This window comes from Giraffa tippelskirchi, chromosome 12 (genome assembly GCF_054371585.1).
Source record: "Giraffa tippelskirchi isolate mGirTip1 chromosome 12, T2T-mGirTip1v1.2.pri, whole genome shotgun sequence".
In the NCBI taxonomy this organism is placed as follows: domain Eukaryota; kingdom Metazoa; phylum Chordata; class Mammalia; order Artiodactyla; family Giraffidae; genus Giraffa; species Giraffa tippelskirchi.
The window spans coordinates 120,141,452-120,162,961 of NC_137286.1; the positions used below are offsets into that span (position 1 = coordinate 120,141,452).

The 21,510-nt window shown below is 39.7% G+C and overlaps 1 protein-coding gene and 1 pseudogene across 17 annotated transcripts in view; one reads left to right on the forward strand and one right to left on the reverse strand.

Annotated features, from left to right (window-relative positions):
- SCEL (sciellin) overlaps window positions 1-21,510 on the forward strand; it is a 344,029-nt gene that overhangs the window by 182,732 nt on the left and 139,787 nt on the right. The gene's annotated exons all lie outside the window — the stretch shown is intronic.
- Window positions 18,147-18,242, reverse strand: LOC145530635 (U6 spliceosomal RNA; annotated as a pseudogene).

Consider the following 21,510-nt stretch of genomic DNA (forward strand, 5'->3'; position numbering starts at 1 on the left):
ATAACTTCTTCCAAACTCCTGTTAATGTTGGCATTTTGACCTCTTTCCATGAATCATGAATGCTCTTAATGGCATCTAGAACGGTGAATCCTTTCCCGGAGGCTTTCCATTTATTTTGTCATTATATGGCAGCTATAACCTTATAAAATGTACATCTTAAATAATAATAAAATCAAAATTACTTCTTGATCCATGGACTACAGAATGGATGTTGTATTAGCAGATGTGAAAACAGCATTAATCTCATCGTACATCTCCATCAGAGCTCTTGGGTGACCAGGTGCCTTTTCAATGAACAGTTATGTTTTGAATGGAATCTTTTTTTTCTGAGCAATTGGTCTCAACAATGGACTTAAAATATTCAATAGATCATGTTGCTAACAGATGTGCTGTCATCCAGGCTTTATAGCTCCATTTATAGTGCACAAACAGAAGAGATTTAGCATAAATCTAAAGGACCTAGGAATTTTGGAATGGGAAATGAGCATTGGCTTCAACTTCAAGTCATCAGCTGCATCAGCCACTAAACAATAGAGTCAGCCTGTCCTTTGAAGTTTTGAAGCCAGGCCTTGACTTCTCCCCTCTAGCTATGAAAGTCCTAGATGGCATCTTCATCTTCTGGTAGAAGGCTATTTCATCTACGTTGAAAATCTGTCTTTAATTATCTTTATTAGTTACATTAGCCAGCTCTTCTGAATAACTTGCTACAGCTTCTATACCAATCCTTGCTACTTCATCTTACAATTTGATGTTATGGAGATGGCATCTTTCCTTAAACCTCATGAACCTATCTCTTCTAACTTCAAACTCTTCTCCTACAGCTTCCTCACCTCTCTGTCTTCACAGATCAGAGCCTTGCCCTGGTTTAGGCTTTGGCTTAAGGGAATGTTGTGGCTGGTTTGATCTTCTATCCAGGCCACTAAAAGTCTATGTATCAGCAATAAGACTGGCTCTTATCATTTGTGTGTTCTTTGGAGTATCACTTTTAACTTCCTCCAAGAACTTTTCCTTTGCATTCACAATTTGGATAACTGGCACAAGATGAAGTAGCTTTTGTTCTGTTTTGGATTCTGACATGCTTTCCTCACTAAGCTTAATCCTTTCTAGTTTTTTATTTAAAGTGAGAGACATGCAACTCTTCTTTCCACTTGAACACTTAGAGGCCACTGTGCGTGTGTGTGTGTGTGTGTGTGTGTGTGTGTGTGTGTCTGTGTTAGTCACTCAGTCGTGTCCGACTCTTTGTGACCCCGTGGACTATATCCTGCCAGGCTCCTCCGTCCATGAGGATTCTCCAGGCAAGAATACTGTAGTGGGTTGCCATGCCCTCCTCCTCCAGGAGGCCACTGTAGAGTTGTCAGTTGGCCTCATTTCAGTATTGTTTTGTGTTGGGGAAGAGGGAGGCCTGAGGAGAGGGAGAGATGGGGAATGGAGCAGTGAAGACACACATATTTATTAACTACACCATCTTATATGGGTTCAGTTCACAATGCCCCCCATATAATTAGAATAGTAATGTCAAAGATCACTGATCACTATACAAATATAAAATAATGAAAAAGCTTGAAATATTGCAAGAATTTTTATATTTAAATCCTTATAAACTGTTTTAAATAAACCAAGATTCTATTTATTTATATATAAATATAAAAAATGTATGATTATATTTTAAGCCAAGGTAACAGTTTTTAATATTACAGCTTTATAATATATTGAAATATCTTATAGCACAAACCTTTGTTTTTAAAATTTTCTTTGACCTGCTTCCTCATCCTGAGATAATATCAAAGCTTGTCAGAGTTACTTGCCATTTCACTTATGCTGATGCATATACTGATGTTGCAAATACTGATGTTAATCCGTAATTTTACAAATCTCCATTTGTCCACACAACTGTTCAAACTGAGTGTTTTCTTTTGCATTTGGAATAGATTAGCAAACATTATACATTCTAACAAAGGGTAAAAGAGCTTTATTCTGCAGCTTTTTTAGTACAGTTCTCTGAGAAGCTCAAAGAAGATTCTCAATTGTATTTTATATGGCAACTGCTTACAGGGTAGATTGTTATGAATTGTTATTCTTTCCTTTTCTCTTTATATTGGTAGTGTCTTTAGTTTGTATTTTTACCACCATGGTTCCTTGAATCCAGCCCCTGTGAGTTTTCTAGGTTAGAGAGAACCAGGCTGCTATTTGGACTATGTTTGCATTCAAAGCATAGCCAACACTTTATATTAGGGCAAAATCTAATCTGCTTAAATAACTAAAAATTCGAGTTTTAACTGATCTTTTTTGCAGTCACAAAAAACTTAATAGGGGGTGCAGAAAGCAGGGAATCATCAGCAAAGAACTTTTTGGTTTCCTAAGACATGAATATAGGAAATTCATTTTAAAAAAACTTGTATGGGATTTTACATTTTATCGATATGATCTCATGTTTGAATGAGGATATAACACGATCATTTATTTATTCAGTCCACAAGTATTAATGGAGGGCCTAGTATGTGGCAATGTGTAGGACAGCAGGGAAGGCACTCCAGCTAGAAGACACTGAGCAAGGAGGCATGGATTTCAGGATGCTTGATTATTCGGTCAAACGTCATAAAATGAGAATTTAGTGATGGTTTTATGAAAATAAAAATTTGTGTTTAAGTGCTTTAATTTAAGCATCAGCCAAAAATATATAAATTTTTATAAAACCAGAGAAGTTCATTACCCTAGCCTAGGTTTTTGTGCAATCATACAACATCTAATTTCATTCTGATTTTTCTTTTTTATCTATTTTCTGTTACTTATTTATCTTTTTCTTTCCTCTATTTTCCAACAACACACATACACATTTTCTTATCCAACCTTCCTCATGCTATTTCCTCTTCTATTTTGAGGCAAAAGGTATTCCATTTACCCTGATTCAAACTGTATATTAAACAAACATGATTCTATCTTTATATCCCTGCTTATGCTTTATTTCTTCAGAAACTTTTCATGATTTATTATCATAAATTTTGAGTTTATTCAGTTTATCTTCATCTACATCATACTCTCATACTCTTGAAATTATAAGTGTTTCTTTTGTGCATGAATTTTTGTACCTTCTCTTTAGTATTGGATTCATTAATCTTTAAGAGATCCACTCTTTACCTCAAATAAGAAATACATAGTAATATAACTTTTATACCTTTTGGTACTATATTTACAAAGTACCAAAATGAGTCATTCATTTTATTTAGGGAATCTCTCATTTACAAGGCACAGATGCACTAAGCCGTGCTCCATAAGGATGTAATCGGGGATTTCATGGGACTCTCAGAAGAGTATAGTTGGGAGGTGGGTGCTCTCTCTCCCTGTCTATGCCTTTCTTTTTTAATTTAATTAATTAATTTGCTTGATTATTTATTATTTTTGGCTGTGCTGGGTCTTCATTGCTGCTCTTGGGTTTCCTCTAGTTGTGGTGAGCAGGGGCTACTCCCTAGTTCCAGTGTGTGGGGTTCTCATTGCGGTGGCTTCTCTTGTTGCAGAACACTAGCCTCTAGAGTGCAGGCTTAGTAGTTTCGTACACAGGATTAGTTGCCCTGTGGCATGTGGGATTTTCCCAGAGCAGGCATCGAACTCATGTCCTGTGCACTGGCAGGTGGATTCTTAACCACTGGACCTCAAGGGAAGTCCCTCCCTACTTGTTTCCAGGTCCTTCTCTCTTGTGACTTTCTGCTTCTCTTTGTGTGTGTGTTACCTTTTATTATCTTCTCTGTGTCTGTACACTGAGCTGCCTTGCAGTTCAGTTCCGTTCAATCACTCAGTCTGTCTGACTCTTTGTGACTCCATGGTCTACAGCATGCCTCCCTGTCCATCACCAAGTCCCGGAGTTTACTCAAACTCATGTCCATCGAGTCGGTGATGCCATCCAACCATCTCATCCTCTGTTGTCCCCTTCTCCCACCTTCAATCTTTCCCAGCATCTGGATCTTTTCCAATGAGTCAGTTCTTCTCATCAAGTGGCCAAAGTATTGGAGTTTTGGTTTCAACATCAGTCCTTCCAATGAACACCCAGGACTGATCTCCTTTAGGATGAACTGATTGGATCTCCTTGCAGTCCAAGGGACTCTCAAGAGTCTTCTCCAACACCACAGTTCAAAAGCATCAATCTTCTGCACTCAGCTTTCTTTATAGTCCAACTCTCACATCCATACATGACCACTGGAAAAACCATAGCCTTGACTAGACGGACCTTTGTTGGCAAAGTAATGTCTCTGCTTTTTAATATGCTATCTAGGTTGGTCATAACTTTCCTTCCAAGGAGTAAGTGTCTTTTACTTTCATGGCTGCAGCCACCATCTGCAGTGATTTTGGAACCCAGAAAAATAAAGTCAGCCACTGTTTCCACTGTTTCCCCATCTGTCTGCCACGAAGCGATGGGACCAGATGCCATGATCTTAGTTTTCTGAATGTTGAGCTTTAAGCCAACTTTTTCGCTCTCCTCTTTCACTTTCATCAAGAGGCTCTTTAGTTCTTCTTCACTTTCTGTCATAAGGGTGGTGTCATCTGCATATCTGAGGTGACTGATATTTCTCCCGGCAATCTTGATTCCAGCTTGTGCTTCCTCCAGCCTAGCATTTCTCATGATGTTCTCTACATATAAGTTAAATAAGCAGGGTGACAATATACAGCCTTGACGTACTCCTTTTCCTATTTGGAACCAGTCTATTGTTCCATGTCCAGTTCTAACTGTTGCTTCCTGACCTGCATACAAGTTTCTCAAGAGGCAGGTCAGGTGGTCTGGTATTCCCATCTCTTTCAGAATTTTCCACAGTTTATTGTGATCCACACAGTCAAAGGCTTTGGCATAGTCAATAAAGCAGAAATAGATGTTTTTCTGGAACTCTCTTGCTTTTTCAATGATCCATTGGATGTTGGCAATTTTATCTCTGGTTCCTCTGCCTTTTCGAAAACCAGCTTGAACATCTGGAAGTTCATGGTTCATGTATTTCTGAAGCCTGGCTTGGAGAATTTTGAGCATTACTTTACTAGCATGTGAGATGAGTGCAATTGTGCAGTAGTTTGAGCATTCTTTGGCATTGCCTTTCTTTGGGATTGGAATGAAAACTGACCTTTTCCAGTCCTGTGGCCACTGCTGAGTTTTCCAAATTTGCTGGCATATTGAGTGGAGCACTTTCACAGCATCATCTTTCAGGATTTGAAATAGCTCAACTGGAATTCCATCACCTCCACTAGCTTTGTTCGTAGTGATGCTTCCTAAGGCCCACTTGACTTCACATTCCAGGATGTCTGGCTCTAGGTGAGTGATCACACCATCATGATTGTCTGGGTCATGAAGAACTTTTTTGTACAATTCTTCTGTGTATTCTTGCCACCTCTTCTTAATATCTTCTGCTTCTGTCAGGTCCCTACCATTTCTGTCCTTTATTGAGCCTGTCTTTCATGAAATGTTGACTTGGTATCTCTAATTTTCTTGAAGAGATCTCTAGTCTTTCCCATTCTGTTGTTTTCCTCTATTTCTTTGCATTGATCGCTGAGGAAGGCTTTCTTATCTCTCCTTGCTGTTCTTGTGAAATCAAATTTGGCAGCAAAGCCACGTTGCCTGGGTTTCCGTCTTACTCTCCCAACTAGTGATCTCACTAGCTATGTGACCTTGGACAAGTTTCTTAATTCCTGTGAGCCTTGGTATTCTCATCAGTAAAATGGTGGTGGTGGGGAGTTATTTACTATAGTAAAAACTTCATGGGATAAATAAACTGAGAAACCTACTACGTGAAATACATCGTAAGTACCATATCAATGGTGATTCTTATGACTTACACACTTGACTTTCATTTCCTCAGTGTTTCAGCTTGCTGGTGAACCAGCATGTGTGTCCTGATACTTTCTACAAGATGACTCTGACCCTGCTGCTAACTCAGTCCCACATCCTCAACAGAGGAATCTCTTTGGCATAGCTCATCTTTTTAAGCTGGACCACATTGTCATTGGTTCCTAGCAGGCCAGTGGATTGACTGCCTTTTAGGCAAATGCCTTGCTGTGGTCCAATGCCATGTACAGGAGGTCGGGGTTGAATCCATGTGCACAACACAGGTGCTGTCTCTAATCAAATGTTGTCAGTCAGTTTTCCAATTTCCGACAGAAGAAAGAGTGGGCAGTGGACACCCTTAAACGAGCATTGGCTAAAGATGTAAGTAAATACGTTTATGGAAACATTGCTTGGCTTTTTAGGGAGTTTTTATAAATTGAATCATGATTTTCATTGGCTTTATAATCTAAAAAAGTAATTCATGGACTTCTTACCATTATAAACATGAACATTTTCTTAGGGGAGATTAGACACATGTATATGTATGGCTGAGTCCCTTCCCTGTTCACCTGAAACTATCACAACATCGTCAATAGGTTATACCCCAATGCAAAATGTTTCTGGTGTTAAAAAAGTAAAATAAAGAATTTAATAAAAAAAAATGAAAAAAATAAACATAGATCCTTTCAATCTGGTAAAGACATGACACTGCACAGTGTTATAAAAGGAGCACAAAGCTGGGAGTCAGGATATTTGGATGAATTCTGGTTCCTGCCTCATCCACTGTTTAGTCCTGGGCAATGCATATCTCCCTGAGCATCACTTTCTTCATCTGCTAATAGGGACCAAAAAATCCATCACACAGAATGTACAATATCAATTATTGTTATAAATATACCACTTTACAAGGAATAGCTTCTGTGGGTGGTACCTTTACTTGAAAAACTCAGCATCAGACCTCAGAAATATAAAGTATGTCATGATCACATTAGACAAAAGGTCTTTTTTAATGTCTGTATTTGGCAGATTCAAAAGACCAGCAGCACAGAAGAAAAAAAAAATCAATGGTACAGTGAAGATAACAATGAACCATAAATGATATGGAAGAACAGCCGTCAATACTAAGCAGGAAATAATAAAATTCCAGCAGTTTCCCTAGATCAAAAACTTAGGCCCCATGAAAGAAAAAGGGAAACAATTTTGAAATTTTTGAATGTATTATTGGGCTCAAGTCGAGCAGCACTCACTCTTACCAATCTCATTTTAAAAATTGCCAGATTAACTTACTTTTTCATGTTCACATGTGTGTTAGTAGCTCAAGTATAGTCAACGTGTAGGATTCTGATGGAAGCCCAGCTTGTACTAACTGGTTGAGTGACCAAACCCTAACCCTAACCCTAACCCTTTGGGTGATACAGATAGCCTCCTTCCTGAAATACTCTTCCAATAGACTGACCAGTTCTATATTATTGATTTTCCTTGAGAACACCCACATTAGCTAGGCTTAGGAGTTGTGTTTTGTGGAAGATGTAACTGTCTGAGAAATGCCAACAATTTTCGTTTCAGAATACTCATGAGAGAATAGGCTATATTTGTAGAATAAAGTCACATCGAGAAACTCACACTTCCATCTTTAAAATGGGGATAATAGGGTTCCTTGTAACCATGTTCTTCATAGGTTTGAATGAGCGTATGTATATGAAGACTGTTTAAGTATCAACTCCTATTATGTTTATTAAATGAGAAAAAGGTCTGGAAATGGAATCATTTCTTAGTAAAGGTGTGTGTGGTGTGTGTGGTGTGTGTTGGTGTGTGTGTGTGTGTGTTTGGTGTGTAGGGGACAGCTAAAAGACATCATGAGAACATTAGGGCTGAAAAGAGTGCAGGTGTTAGAAAATAATATGAAGAGAACGCCCAGAAGAGTGATGGGTGTTGATTATTAATCTTCCTTCTCACAAATTTTCACAGAATCATCCATCTACTGATTAAAGCACCTTTACCACTTTAGCTGCCAGAGAGGGATTAGGGTAAACCTTCTCTTTCATCTTATGGTCCACTAATCCTTTTGTTTGTCAGTAGGGGAGTTTTCTGTTCCCCTAGTTATTTTCTCTTCTTCCAATTCCATTAATTTAACAAAACTTTTTGGACTAAGCAGTAGGAGTATGCAGGCTGTTCAATGTCTCTCCTGTGTCCAAGCAGGAAAATCTCATGACTGTACAAGTTTCTCAAAGAAACAGTGACAGAAATAAACGCTTTATTCTGGAGATGTTAATTTCACTGCTCAGCTTGTATGTTGCATTAAACAGAAAACATAAAAGGATGAAAAGGATGAGCTGAGAACTGAGTTCCTACAGATTTACCCTCATTTCTACCACATTCTACACTGATAGTCCTGTAGCCACTTAGAATTCATACTTTTTTTCTTGATATGACTTTTACAAAGATGACAGCACAGTGAATTACTTAGGGTTGAGTTTACTAATAGTTTCTGCTAGCAGTAAAACTCCACTGAAAGTGCTTTAGTAAAGGAAGTCCATTTTCCTCTCCCATTTGCCTGTATATAGGCATCCCATGGCTGAGAGGGCCAGCTCTCAGCTTCTTAAAGTGCTCAGGGACTCAGACTCCCATCCTGGTGCTCCTCCATCCAGGGTCTCCATGTCTTGGGTCATGCCGCCATGTCCCCACCCAGACGTCGTGATGAGGAATTGGAGAAGGGCATGTTCCCATCATTTAAGAACCCTTCCTGGTGCCTCACATCCCACTAGCCAGACTTAGTCACAAAAGTAAGCTTACCTGTAAGGGAAACTGAGAGCTACACTTTTTATTCTGTACAATGATGCACCCAGGAAGAAGTGAGACCAGTTATTTTGGGGACAAATAGCAGCCTTTGCCTCCTGGGTCTAGGCTGACTATGAGTCAACCTGTAAAATAAGAGAACAGTGTAACGTGCACTTAAATGCTCATCTAAGTATCTCAGAGATATCTCCAATTGCTCGGTTTCTTAGAATATAGTATTTAATTAATTATCATGAAAGAAACTCTTTTATTTCAACCAATGAATTAGGATTTCAAGCCAAGAGGATGTAATTTAAGTGATCTGCTTGGCTTCCTAAACCCCTATTTGTTAAATTCCCATAGCAAATTCCACACAGGATATGAGGTGAGTGCCTGACCGGGAATTAATTTCATTCTGAGCTGCAAGAAACAGAAGGAAATCTAGTTCTATGGCATGGACACTCAGTATCAGGTCACAAGCTGTTAATTTCCCTCAATGAACTTTGTGTGTGTGTTCCCTGTGGCTCAGTTGTGTCTGACTCTTGTGACCCCATGGACTGTGGCCCTCCAGGATCCTCTGTTCATGGGATTGTCCAGGAAAGAATACTGGAGTGGGTTGCCATTCCCTTCTCCAGGGGATCTTCCTGACCCAGGGAATTGAGCCTGCATCTCCTGCATTGGCAGGTGGGTAATACTTCATTCTGAACTTTGACTTAAAAGAAAAAAGACAAAACCAAACAAGCCCCTTGCTTTGCACTTCACTCAATGGGTCCTGTTGGCCTGAAGTTCTCATCATTCTTTTGGGGGACAATTGCCCTAAACCTTTCTCCGAGGTCATGTCAGCATCTGTTCCTGATGTCCACCCACGCATCCAGCTCTATGATCACTGGACTTCTCAGTACTGTGTACCTGGTGCTGACACACTCAGGGCTGAGCCATTGTACCACTCTGGGCCTCTGGGCACTGCGTGGAGCTTGCTGGACTGCTTGTCTCATTGGTGTGTCTTAATCATATAGGTTTCTGCTTCCTTATTCCAGCATCTTCCAGGAAGCCTATGACTTCATATGCCTAACAACCCAGATGAAAAATGAGAGGCTTCATGACACACTCAAAGTCCTACTTGCATGATGTAAAAGCAAAACAAAACTCAATATTTATATACTTGCCATCAGGCTTCCTGGTGGCTCAGATGACCAAGAATCTGCCTGCAATGCAGGAGACCTGGATTTGATCCCTGGGTTGGGAATATTGGAGAAGGGATTCTGCTACCCACTCCAGTATTCTTGCCTGGACAATCCCTTGGACAGAGGAGCCTGGCAGGCTATAGTCCATGGGATGGCAAAGAGTTGGGCACGACTGAGCGACTAACACTTTCACTTCTTGGGCTTCCCAGGGGGCACCAGTTGTAAAGACCCCACCTGCCAATGCAGGAGACATAAGAGATGCAGGTTCGATCCCTGAGTTGGGAAGATCACCTGAAGGAGGGCATGGCAACCCACTCCAGGATTCTTGCCTGGAGAATCCCGTGGACAGAGGAGCCTAGTGGCCTACCATCCACAGGGTTGCAAAGAGTTGGACACGACTGAAGCAACTTAGCACACACGCACGCCATTCATTGTAGAGACACAGTTCAAGATGGAAGAGTTGACAGTGGGAGGACACTGCTTATGGTGGCTGCAGCTACAAATTAAATTTGGAGCCAAGAGATAACACAGTGTAAAAGGATTCTCCACAGGAGCAAACATGCACGCTGTCAGAATTCACCACCCTGGAAACGAAAACCAGACACCCTTGAGAGTATCAGTGATCCAGATCAGGATGAGAAGCATCACTTCCCCAGTAAGCCAGAAATGCCTTCTTGGTTTGACAATGGCTTAGGAAAAGGATCCTCTAACTTGCTCTTTACAGATATTCAAAAGAAAATGTGTTCCTTTCTTTCAGAGAAGCATCTCTTGGGGCATAGGGAAGAAGAGTTCAGGCTTTAGATTTGGCAGATCTCAGTGAGTCCTGACTCTCTCACTAATCAGCTATGTTACTCTGGGAAACCTGCATTATCTCTTCAAACCTCAGTTTTCTCATCTCTAAAATGGGTATGTTAGTAGTACTTATAAAATTATTGTGTAGAGAAAGGAAATAATTCATTTAAATACTTAGTATACTATCTATGCATTGTATACCCTTAATGCATGCATGCTAAGTCTCTTCAGTTGTGTCCGGCTCTTTGTGACCCTATGGACTGTAGCCCGCCAGGCTCCTCTGTCCATAGGATTCTCCAGACAAGAATATTGGAGTGGGTTGACATTCCCTTCTCCAGGGTATCTTCCTGACCTAGGGATCAAACCTATGTCTCTTGCATTGTGGGTGGATTCTTTACCATCTGAGCCACCAGGGAAGCCTGAATGCCCTTAATAAATATCAGCTTAAAAAACTAGGAAAGATACCACTATAACTACAACTTCATTGCTGTCTTTAAAATGAGCAGGTGGAGAATCATACATTAAATTAAAAAAAATAGTACGATTCTTCATCACAAACGAAGTTGACTTGGAAAATCACAACTCTCTTTCCTCAGTTTTATCAAGATATATTTGACATACAGTTCTGTGTAAGTTTAAAGTATACCGCATAATAATTTGACTTACATATATCATGAAACGATTACCACAATAAGTTTAGTTAACATCCATCATCTCATATAGATACAAAAGAAAGAAAAAGAAATTTTTGTGTGTGATGAGAACTCAGGATCTACTCTCTTAATTTTCATGTATAAATGTTGAACAGTGTCCACTATAGTCATCATATTATACATGACACCCCTAGCACTTATTTATCTTATAACTAGAAGTTTGTACATTGTGACTACCTTCGTTCAATTCCCTCTCTTCTGAACCCTGCCTCTGATAATCATAAGTCTGATCTCTTGGAAATATTATGATTCTTAGCATGTTCTGCCATTATACTATCCTGAACACTGTGGGTTTATATTGTAGTTTTATAAGTGGTGAGATGTTGAGGGAATACTCAAGATTCAAAAAGCAAACCAGGGAGGGGTGCTCTGGAATATTTGCATAATTATTACTCCACCTAAGCCCCAATTCTAATCTCCCAAATCTTGCTTTAAGCTTGTTGTGATTGCTTTGATTTCTGGGATGACTGGCTATTACCATACCTGTTTCAAGCAGGTGAAACCTGAAAAGGTCTTGCTTCATTTGACAAAGCAGAGAGATGTAGTTCTCATCTGGTATTTCAAACAGGCATCAGGTAAAGCTTCGCCATGCACAGAGCACTCTGTGGCTCCATAGATCTATATCCTCCAAGACTGTGTTAGAAATGCAGTCTTTGGCCCCACCCCAAGCCAACTGACTGCTTCTCTTTTGTTCGCTTGTTTTAATTGAAGCATAGTTGATTTATAATATTGTTAGTTTCTGGTATACCGCAAAATGATTCAGTTATATATATATATATGTGTGTGCGTGTGTGTGCATATATGTGTGTGTGTGTATGTGTGTGTGTGTGTGTGTTTGTGTTAGTTGCTCAGTCATGTCTGACTCTTTGTAGCCTTCCAGGCTCCTCTGTCCATGGGGGTATTCCAGGCAAGTATACTAGAGTGGGTTGCCATTACCTTCTATATATATATATATTTGGGGGGATTATTTTCCATTAAAAGCTATTACAAGATATTGAATATAATATCTGTGCTATGTAGTAAATCCTGGTTGTTTACCTATTTTATGTATATCATTTTGGATCTATTAATCCCCTACTCGTAATTTATCTCTCCCCTGCCCCTTTCCCCTTTGGTAACCATAAGTTTGTTTCTATGTCTGTGAGTCTGCTTCTGTCTTGTCTATAGATTCATTTGTATTATTTTTTAGATTCTATGCATAAATGATATCATATGATATTTGCCTTTCTCTGTCTTACTTCACTTAGTATGATAATCTCCAGGTTCATTCATGTTACTGCAAAACCCTCACAGAAGCACTGAGATGAAAAATATTTAACATCATGTATTTCATTTACATTTTAGAAATAGTTATACAGAGTGACGGACCTCACTGTCGGTTTCAATCAGTTTGTTAAAAATTGCATTTTCCCTAATTCTGCCTTCTCTCCCATTCAATAGTCATGACCTCTTGTCTCAGCTTTAGTGAGAAAGTAACATTACTATTTAAGTCACTATTTCCCATACTTTGCCTGAGCTGGTATAATGGTAAAGCCCACAAACCTTGGGCTTCCTAGGTGGTGCTAGTGGTAAAGAACCTGCCTGCCAATGCAGGGAGATGCAAGAGACGCGGGTTCAATCCCTGGGTTGGGAAGATCCCTTCGAGGGGGCATGGCAACCCATTCCAGTACTCTTGCCTGGAGAATCCCATGAACACAGGAGCCTAGTGTGCTACAGTCCGTAGGGTCACAAAGAGTTCACGACTGAAACGACTTAGCACACACGCCACAAACCTTGCATTCAGAGAGATGGAGATTAAGTTCCATCTCTGCCGCTTACTTAGGTGAAAAGCAGAGTAAATCAGTATTCTCATCTGCATGGGCATACTAAATGGTTCTTTCCCCTTTTTATCTGTCAATGACTGTCACAGCTTTGGGGTCAGATACAAGGCTCTGTGGGGTCAGATACAAGGCTCTCTAGGATCAGTTCATTTCCTAAGGAAGCCTGAGAGACTATCTCAGATTAGCCTATACCTGAGTCAGAATATTTGGAATTTATGCAAAATCACCTTTTGATTTCCATTTTTAAGATGAGAACAAATTTTTCATTTATCATTGCTCAAGCCCGTTATATTGATTCAACCAAGACTGAGTGCCCTGCATGTGCCCAGCACTGCCCTAGTGACAGGAACACCACACTGGGCAAGGTAATGGCAGCCACTACTCCATGGACCTTATAGTCTAGAAATAGCTGTGCAAATTGTAAATGTGTTTGCAAGACTTTATTACAACATTCACTATCCCTTTTTGTTTCAGGTAAACTTCTATAGGGCATGTGTGTGCTTAGTCTCTCAGTTGTGTATGACTCTTTGTGACCCCATGGACTGTAGTCCACCAGGCTCCTCTGTCTATGGGGATTCTCCAGGCAAGAATACTGGAGTGGGTTGCCATGCCCTCCTCCAGGGGATCTTCCAAACCCAGGGGTCCAACCCAAGTCTCCTGCATTGCGTAGCTCCCTGTATTTCTACAACTTTTATTTGAGCATCACAAACACTGAACTAGAAGATGAAAAGACCAAAAAAAGAGAAAAAAAGGTGCCATTATCCATTATTATTATTCATCATCATCCATAGGGTTTATGAGAGCTGTTAAGTTTTGAAACTCAGAAAAAAATAAAACACAAGTGTAATGTTACTTTTTCCAGATCATTCTCTTACTATATGGAGCAATTTAGAGGTATCCAACACTACTGAACTTACACTCCCTCAGATTTTAAGGACCTAGAAAAGACTGACTACATTTATCCTCATTCAGCCTTGCAAAATAAAAACAAAATGTGCACCATCACTTAAAATGCATATGTTTGGCTTCCACAAAAAAATATTTCAAATGCCTAAAACTGGCACTTAACCACTTTTTTTTTTCTATTTTAACAATAGCTAGCTAGCTCTTAACTATATTACACACACATATTGCATGTATGCATTTTTACATGTAATGGAGATGGACAGCGAAAGGAAGGATTCAAGCCTCGGAACTCCCAGAAGGGCTTAATGACCCTTGTTACCAAGTACTACTTCACCATTACTTTGAATAAATTTGATGGGGCCCAACGTTACTTTTTCCCCTTCAATATGAACGATCCCTGGTTGGATGAAGCCAGTTACAAATTCAAATATTATCATTATATCTCAATATCAAACTAATTCCAAAATTGTTCCATATAAAAGACATGATTATAACCAGTCACTGAGGTAGCACTTGGAAGCTTAGTCTTCCTTCACCTGAAATTTTGCTCCATTTGAAGGTGGAGGTGAACAGCAGATGGAAGGGTTCAAGCCTGGAAATTCCTAAAAGGGCTTAATGGCACTTGTTATCATCAACAATGAAAGTTCCAGACACATTTTCCTTATGAGAAGTTGATGCTGAAATGTATGCACTAAATTGTAATACTTCTTTCTCCAGCCATGACCTTCCTATTGACATACTTAAAAAGAAAGCCCAAAGTCAGAAATGGGTTGTTGTCCGCTGTTCTTAATAAGTTCTTAATAACAGTGGAAAATATGCTCCTACAAGTAATTTGGAAAGTAATTTCCTGAAAAGAAGTTAAATAGTCCTTTAATAATAAGTTGGTGTAATGGACACTCTTCTTGAACCTGAGTTACAGTTTCACTTTTTTTCTATCTTCACAGGAGTTAATGGATCTTCTGAGGTTCTGCTGTAGATTTATTCCTGAGAAGTAGGATTGAAATATTGTGAAATAAAACCCAAAACAGCATATTTTGAAACCAGGCCACTATTTGAAAGCTTTTTTTCTCTCCTAAAGAAGAATTCATTAAGGTATTCTTCTCCTAAAGAATACCTTAATGAAACAAATGTGTTCTTTTAACCGATTAGAATCGTTCTTTTAATCATTGTTTTTCTTACTTTGTCTCCCTCTAGTGCTCACAGTGAAAAGTGCATGGAGAATTTTCTAGAGATATCCAACCCAAATGAATTTGTTCAATTAAAAAGGAATTGGGTAGATGTGGAATCTATAAAAATGGTATGCGATGCTCAGTTGCTTCAGTCATGTCCGACTCTGTGAACCCATGGACTGTAGCCTTCCAGGCTTCTCTGTCCTTAGGATTCTCCAGGCAGGAAAAAACTGGACTGGGTTGCCATGCCCTCCTCTAGAAAATGGTATAGATGATCTTATTTGTAAAACAGAAATAGAAACACAGATGTAGAGAATAAATGTAGGACACCAAGGGGAAAAGTGGGGTGGGGTGAATTGGGATTGACATATATCCACTACCGTGTATAAGAGAGATAACTAATGAGAATGTACTGTAGAGCCCAGGGAACTCTACTCAGTGCACTGTGTGACCTAAATGGGAAGGAAATCCAAAAAGGAGGAGTTATATACATATGTATATATATAGACCATCATAAAGGAGATCGGTCCTGGGTGTTCATTGGAAGGACTGATGTTGAAGCTGAAACTCTAATATTTTGGCCACCTGATGTGAAGAGCTGACTCATTGGAAAAGACTGATGCTGGGAAAGATTGGGGGCAGGAGGAGAAGGGGACGACAGAGTATAAGATGGCTGGATGGCATCACCAACTCGATGGACATGGGTTTGGGTGGACTCAGGGAGTTGGTGATGGACAGGGAGGCCTGGTGTGCTGCGGTTCATGGGGTCACAAAGAGTCAGACACGACTGAGCGACTGAACTGAACTGACATAGATATATATATATAGCTGATTCACTTTATGTACAGAAGAAACTGACACAGCAGTGTAAAGCAACTATACTCCATTTTAAAAAAAAAATGAAGATTGACTCTCATTTTCTTTAGAAGCTGGATGCTATTGTCCCTGTTAAGATGATGTGTGGACCATAGTCCTGAATCCCCTTTATCTCTCTAACTCCTTAGCTACTGAACTCAATTCCTGCTCATACTCAGCTTTCAGGGGATCGCACCTAAGTATATCTGTTTTTACATCGTCGACGTGTTCTTGGTATTTTGTCTGAATTTAGTGACCCTGCAGATTACAATGATGTGCAGGCATTAAAGTCAAGTTGGAACAATTTTTATCTTAGAGGTTAAAAAAATCTACTTATAGGTTAATAAAATAAACAACTTTATAGGCTTAATACAGTCAAATTTTCACTTTACGATTCCCTACCTTTATAGTAGCTTTTCAAAAGGAGAATTGGATTAATATTTGGATTTCAGGGGTCAAACACTCTATTTTTGACCCAAAGATACTATCCTTGTCATATTTCTAGTTGTTCTTGAGCATCTGAGGAAATAGAAGTCTAACTTTCATCTGTCTTAAAAAAGAGAAAAATAAATGATCAGAGTTTGCTACCATAGCAAGAGCTAGTCTTTTGGACGAGAGTTACTACCTTGTTGGTATTCTAAATGAGGAAGAATATGCTTTTTGGTCACTCTGGGCTTGTAATCTAGAACTGTGATTTGGAGCCATTTAATATTCCTTTTGACAGGAGGCCAAAGTATATTTTGGTAGTTTTTCTAGGGTTTGGTGATCTCAGAGTTTAGACTGGACAACTTCCCACAATGACAGGTCCATTAATCAGAGAATCTAGGCGTGACGACCAGCCAGGGTTGGTTTTGTCCTCTTCTCAGTAAAGAGGATACTGGACAGGCCAGCAGGGAAACACGCAGATGCTCTGCGAGCTTGACAAACCCTCACATTTTGTGGTCTCACGTATATGATATATGACCAGATACCTCAACTTCATTCTCCTTGCCTCTTCTCCAGCAGATGATACAATCAGGTGAAATGATAAAATGGCACCTTTCAGATTTCAGCCAACAGTCTCGGCTGGTAGGTTTTTAAAGGTCAAGGTGGAGCTGTGGTGCTGTAACAACATCCAGGGTATTTAGAATTAGACCAGGGGAAACTAAGATGAAGTAAACCTGGATGAGAGAAGCATTTCTGTGGCTGTCTCTTAAAGACAGTTGGCAATAATCTTTACAGGAGGGTGTGTGTTTATCTGCTTTGGCATGGCTTTTGTTCTACTTCTCCTGGAGCCCCACCTTTCATTTGGGGTAATATTTAATCTGATATCTCTGCTGGCTGTGATGAGGCTGCTCACAGTGCCAAATTATCTAGTCAATTTAGGATGAAAACTGGGTCATTTGAATTTTTGGCATCAATTAGAAAAATAATATCCAAATTATTGCTCTGCAGTTCAAAATGCTGGTTGTTATGTTGAGACAAGCACAAGGCAATCTGAACAGTGAAAAATTTTGGTAGCTCATTTGTGCAGAACTCAGCAAAGTGGACTTTAGAAATAAAATATCAATGAATATTTTATTTTACTTAAAAATATTTCAACTCTCTTAGCCATTAGCACCAGCTTCACTTTTTATGTGAAAGAACAAGTATGTAAGGCAACAATTTAGGATCTTCAACTATCACTTGACTATAGACCCAAAATCTAAGATGGAAGTATTCAAAAGGAGCTAATTCTTTTTTTTTAATTTATTTATGTCTTTGGAGGATAGTTACTTTACAATATTGTGATGGTTTTTGCCACACATCAACATGAAATGGCCATAGGCATGTATGTGTCCCCTCCATCCTGAACGCCCCTCCCAAGGAACTAATTCTTTTTTTCTTTTTCCAGTCAACATCCTTTGATTTATTTTCATTTCCAAGGAAAGAAAAATACTGTGCACATGAGTGAATATTAGCAAGTTGAGCACAAAGTTATATATGATGAAATCCAAATGTGATTAAAATTAATAAACTATCTCTGTTTTCTTTGTTTCTGTCCTTTATTGAGCTCCCTTCTTTTTTTTTTTTAATAAATTTATTTATTTTAGTTGGGGGCTAATTACTTTACAATATTGTAATAGTTTTTGCCATACATTGACATGAATCAGCCAAAAAATATGGAACGCTTCACAAATTTGCGTGTCATCCTTGCGCAGGGGCCATGCTAATCTTCTCTGTATCCCAAGGAACTAATTCTTAATGTAAAAATATAGCAGTCAAGTGCAGGGGTTGGGAACTAAACAAGATTGAGGCTAAAACCATGCTCTACCATTTACTAGATAGGAGAACTCTCTAAGGCTAAACGCTCTATGAGATTAAGAGTTTTTCTTCCTTTTATGCCATTTTGCCTTTCTCGACTAGCAAATTTCCTAAAACATAGTAAAAGTTCAAATATATGAGTGTTAAAGATTAAATTTTTTTTCTGTGCATGAAAATTCTTTTTGAGTTAGTGGCTCTTTGCTCTTTTCTGAAGATCAGTTGGGTCCCATAGTGTATTGTATGCTCGAGAAGATGAAAATCTTCTCAGAAATTCAATATTCCTTGCTTCCTGTTTCTGGTTCACATAGTCATTATTGAGGATGCCAGTGAAATTGCTTCTGAACCTCCTTTCTTAATGATTGGTTAAATGAAGTCAGAGATATATCCAATATTAACTGCTTTATAACATTTAATAAATTAAGGAGCTCTCAGCATTCAGAGCCTATAAAGGGAAGAGTCATTGAAACTGAGGACCAATGTGTGTATGTGTGTGTATGAGAGAGTGGGGGGGGGGAGAGAGAATTATTGGCAAAACACTAGGAGTATTTCTTTTTAAAACTGACTGTGCTCTCTTTATCCTTTTCATTTTTTCACCACCATATAAAGAAAAATACGCAGTTGTACCTTCAATGCATATTGCTGAGTGAAAGAAGCTGGTTTAAAATGGCTATGTACTATGATTCCAATTATATGCCACTTTGAAAGAGGCAAACTATAGGGAATAAAAAAAAAAAAAAAATCAATGGTTGCCAGGGGTTTGGCCAGGAGAGGGAGAGTAAGTAGGTAGCGCACAGGGGATTTTTAAGGCAGTGAAAGTACTCTTTCTGATGTGTAATGGTAGGTACAAGACATTCTGCATTTGTCTAAATCCATAGAGTGGTCCAACACAGAGTATACTCTAGTGTAAGCTGTGGGCTTTAGTTAATAATAATCAATGTCAGCTCATCCACATAACAAATGTGCCACACAAATGCAAGAGATTAGTAATAGAAGAGACCGGGGCTGGGGGGTGGGAAAGGCGGTACATGAGAACTTCGTATTTTCTGCCTAATTTTTTCTGTAAAACAAAAATCACTCTAAAAATTAAGTCCTGTTAATTAAAAAAATCGCAAGTTTTAAATCTAGAAAAATTCAGCTAAAGAAACAGCTTATACTATTGTGAGCTTTAAACCACACCCAGCCCAGTCAATTAATTTATCATCCAAGAAGATCTAAATATTGCCAAAGGTTTTTTGTTGTTGTTGTTGTTTTTCATCATTTGTTTTTGTTTTTTAGGAGTTATAACAAATTTGGAGATTTTTAAAGGTAGAAAATTATATTTTATTTTGGCTTTCAATCAGTGATCATTGGGTCATCTGTAAAATAAACTCTCATAGATGTATTATAGCAGACCCTATTGGAGTTGCCTAGTTTCCTTCTGCATCGGGCACCCTCAGGCAGCTACATGGCTGAGAAGATTTTCTGTACTGTTCTTAGTGGCCAACCCACTGAATCTGAGTTCTGCCCAGCCAACTCCTAAATTGGGCTTTCATGATGGAGCCTGCTCCTTCCTTGAGCCTCCTGGTTTTCTAACTGGAAAAGCAGCCATGCTCCTGGGCCTGAGTCCTTGGAAGATACACAGTCTTACTGACCTCTGTGAAAGTGAAGGAAAGCATTAGTCACTCAGTCACATCCAACTCTTTGCAACACAAGGTCGGTACCCCACCAGGCTCCTCTGTCCCTGGAATTCTCCAGCAAGAATACTGCTGTCTGTAGGCACAGGATAAATGGCTCAGGGAGCAAACTTGTGTTGCTCTGACAGTTGGGTCATGTTTTCCATCAGGACAAAAGCTTATCTTTTTCTGCTTCTTTCGGACAGTGAACTTGATCCTCTACATTCAGTTTAAGTCCATTTGCTCTAAGGTCCTCAGCAAAATTCTTGTGCCAGATACTCACTATGGCTGTGCTCTAGAGCTGTGTGTCCTTATGGTTTAGCTGCCTCTAGGCTCTGCTCTTCAGAGAAGGCACTGGCAACCCACTCTGGTACTCTTGCCTGGAAAATCCCATGGACAGAGGAGCCTGGTAGGCTGCAGTCCATGGGGTCGCGCAGAGTTGGACATGACTGAGCAACTTAGCAGCAGCAGCAGCAGCAGCAGGCTCTGCTCTTAGTTTCTCTTGGCTTTAAACGGAAGAGGGGAGCAGCCTGGATGAACTGGCTTTGATGGGAAGTATGGTATCCATATTGTTTCTCTTGCAGTCCTGTGAGTACTTTCCTCCTTAAGATTAATCTAGAAAACATGGGCTGTGGAAGGTACAGCTGAGTGGGCAAAACTCAAGTGTCCTAATATGGACTGAGGGAAGAGAAAGGCTATAATCCATTGGTGGTGGTGGTTTAGTCGCTAAGTTGTGTCCAACTCTTGGGACCTCATGGACTGTAGCCCGCCAGGCTTCTCTGTCCATGGATTTCCCGGCCAAGAATACTGGAATGGGTAACCATTCCCTTCTCGAGCAGATCTTCCCTACCCAGGGATTGAACCTGGGTCTTCTGCATTGCTGGCCAATTCTTTACCATCTGAACCCCCAGGGAAGCCTTCTGCCCTGAGGTAACCTTTATTCCCAAAGGGCTGATACTATCCCAAACATTTTGTATGATGTTTTTCTCCCAGCATCCTTCCTGTTTTGTAGTTGGTCTTTCTGGCCTTTAGGAACTGGCCTATTATTTCATATACCACTGTCCATGGACGAGTCAGAGAGTCTTCCTTATTGCAAAAAAATGAAACTAAATAACAACAACAAAAAGCCCTTTAGTGCACCACCCACTCAATGCTGACATTCAGTAGGTTCATGAATGATTCACAGGGCTGTGATAATTGACTCATTGAGAACTAACAAGAGACTCAGCTCTCAGCCCAGGGTGATAGCTCAGGTCATCTCTCTAGTCTCCCCTGGTTCTCCCACTCAGCCTGAGACTCCTCCCTTCCGATAGAGAAGTAGCTTCACCCCTTTGCAAACCAACAGAAAACAACACCTTTATCAGCCAATATTGTACTCTGTCCAAAGCAAGCAGAACCACACATCAAAAATAGGAACTAGACCCTCAGGCTGGTCTAGTTGGAATCCTTGAGATAAAAAGGTGGGGGCTGGAAATGAATTCTTTTCAAGACTTTGACTTTTTGCATAACTAACATGGCCTGTGGAAACAAAGTGTTAGTCGCTCAGTCATGTCCAACTCTTTGC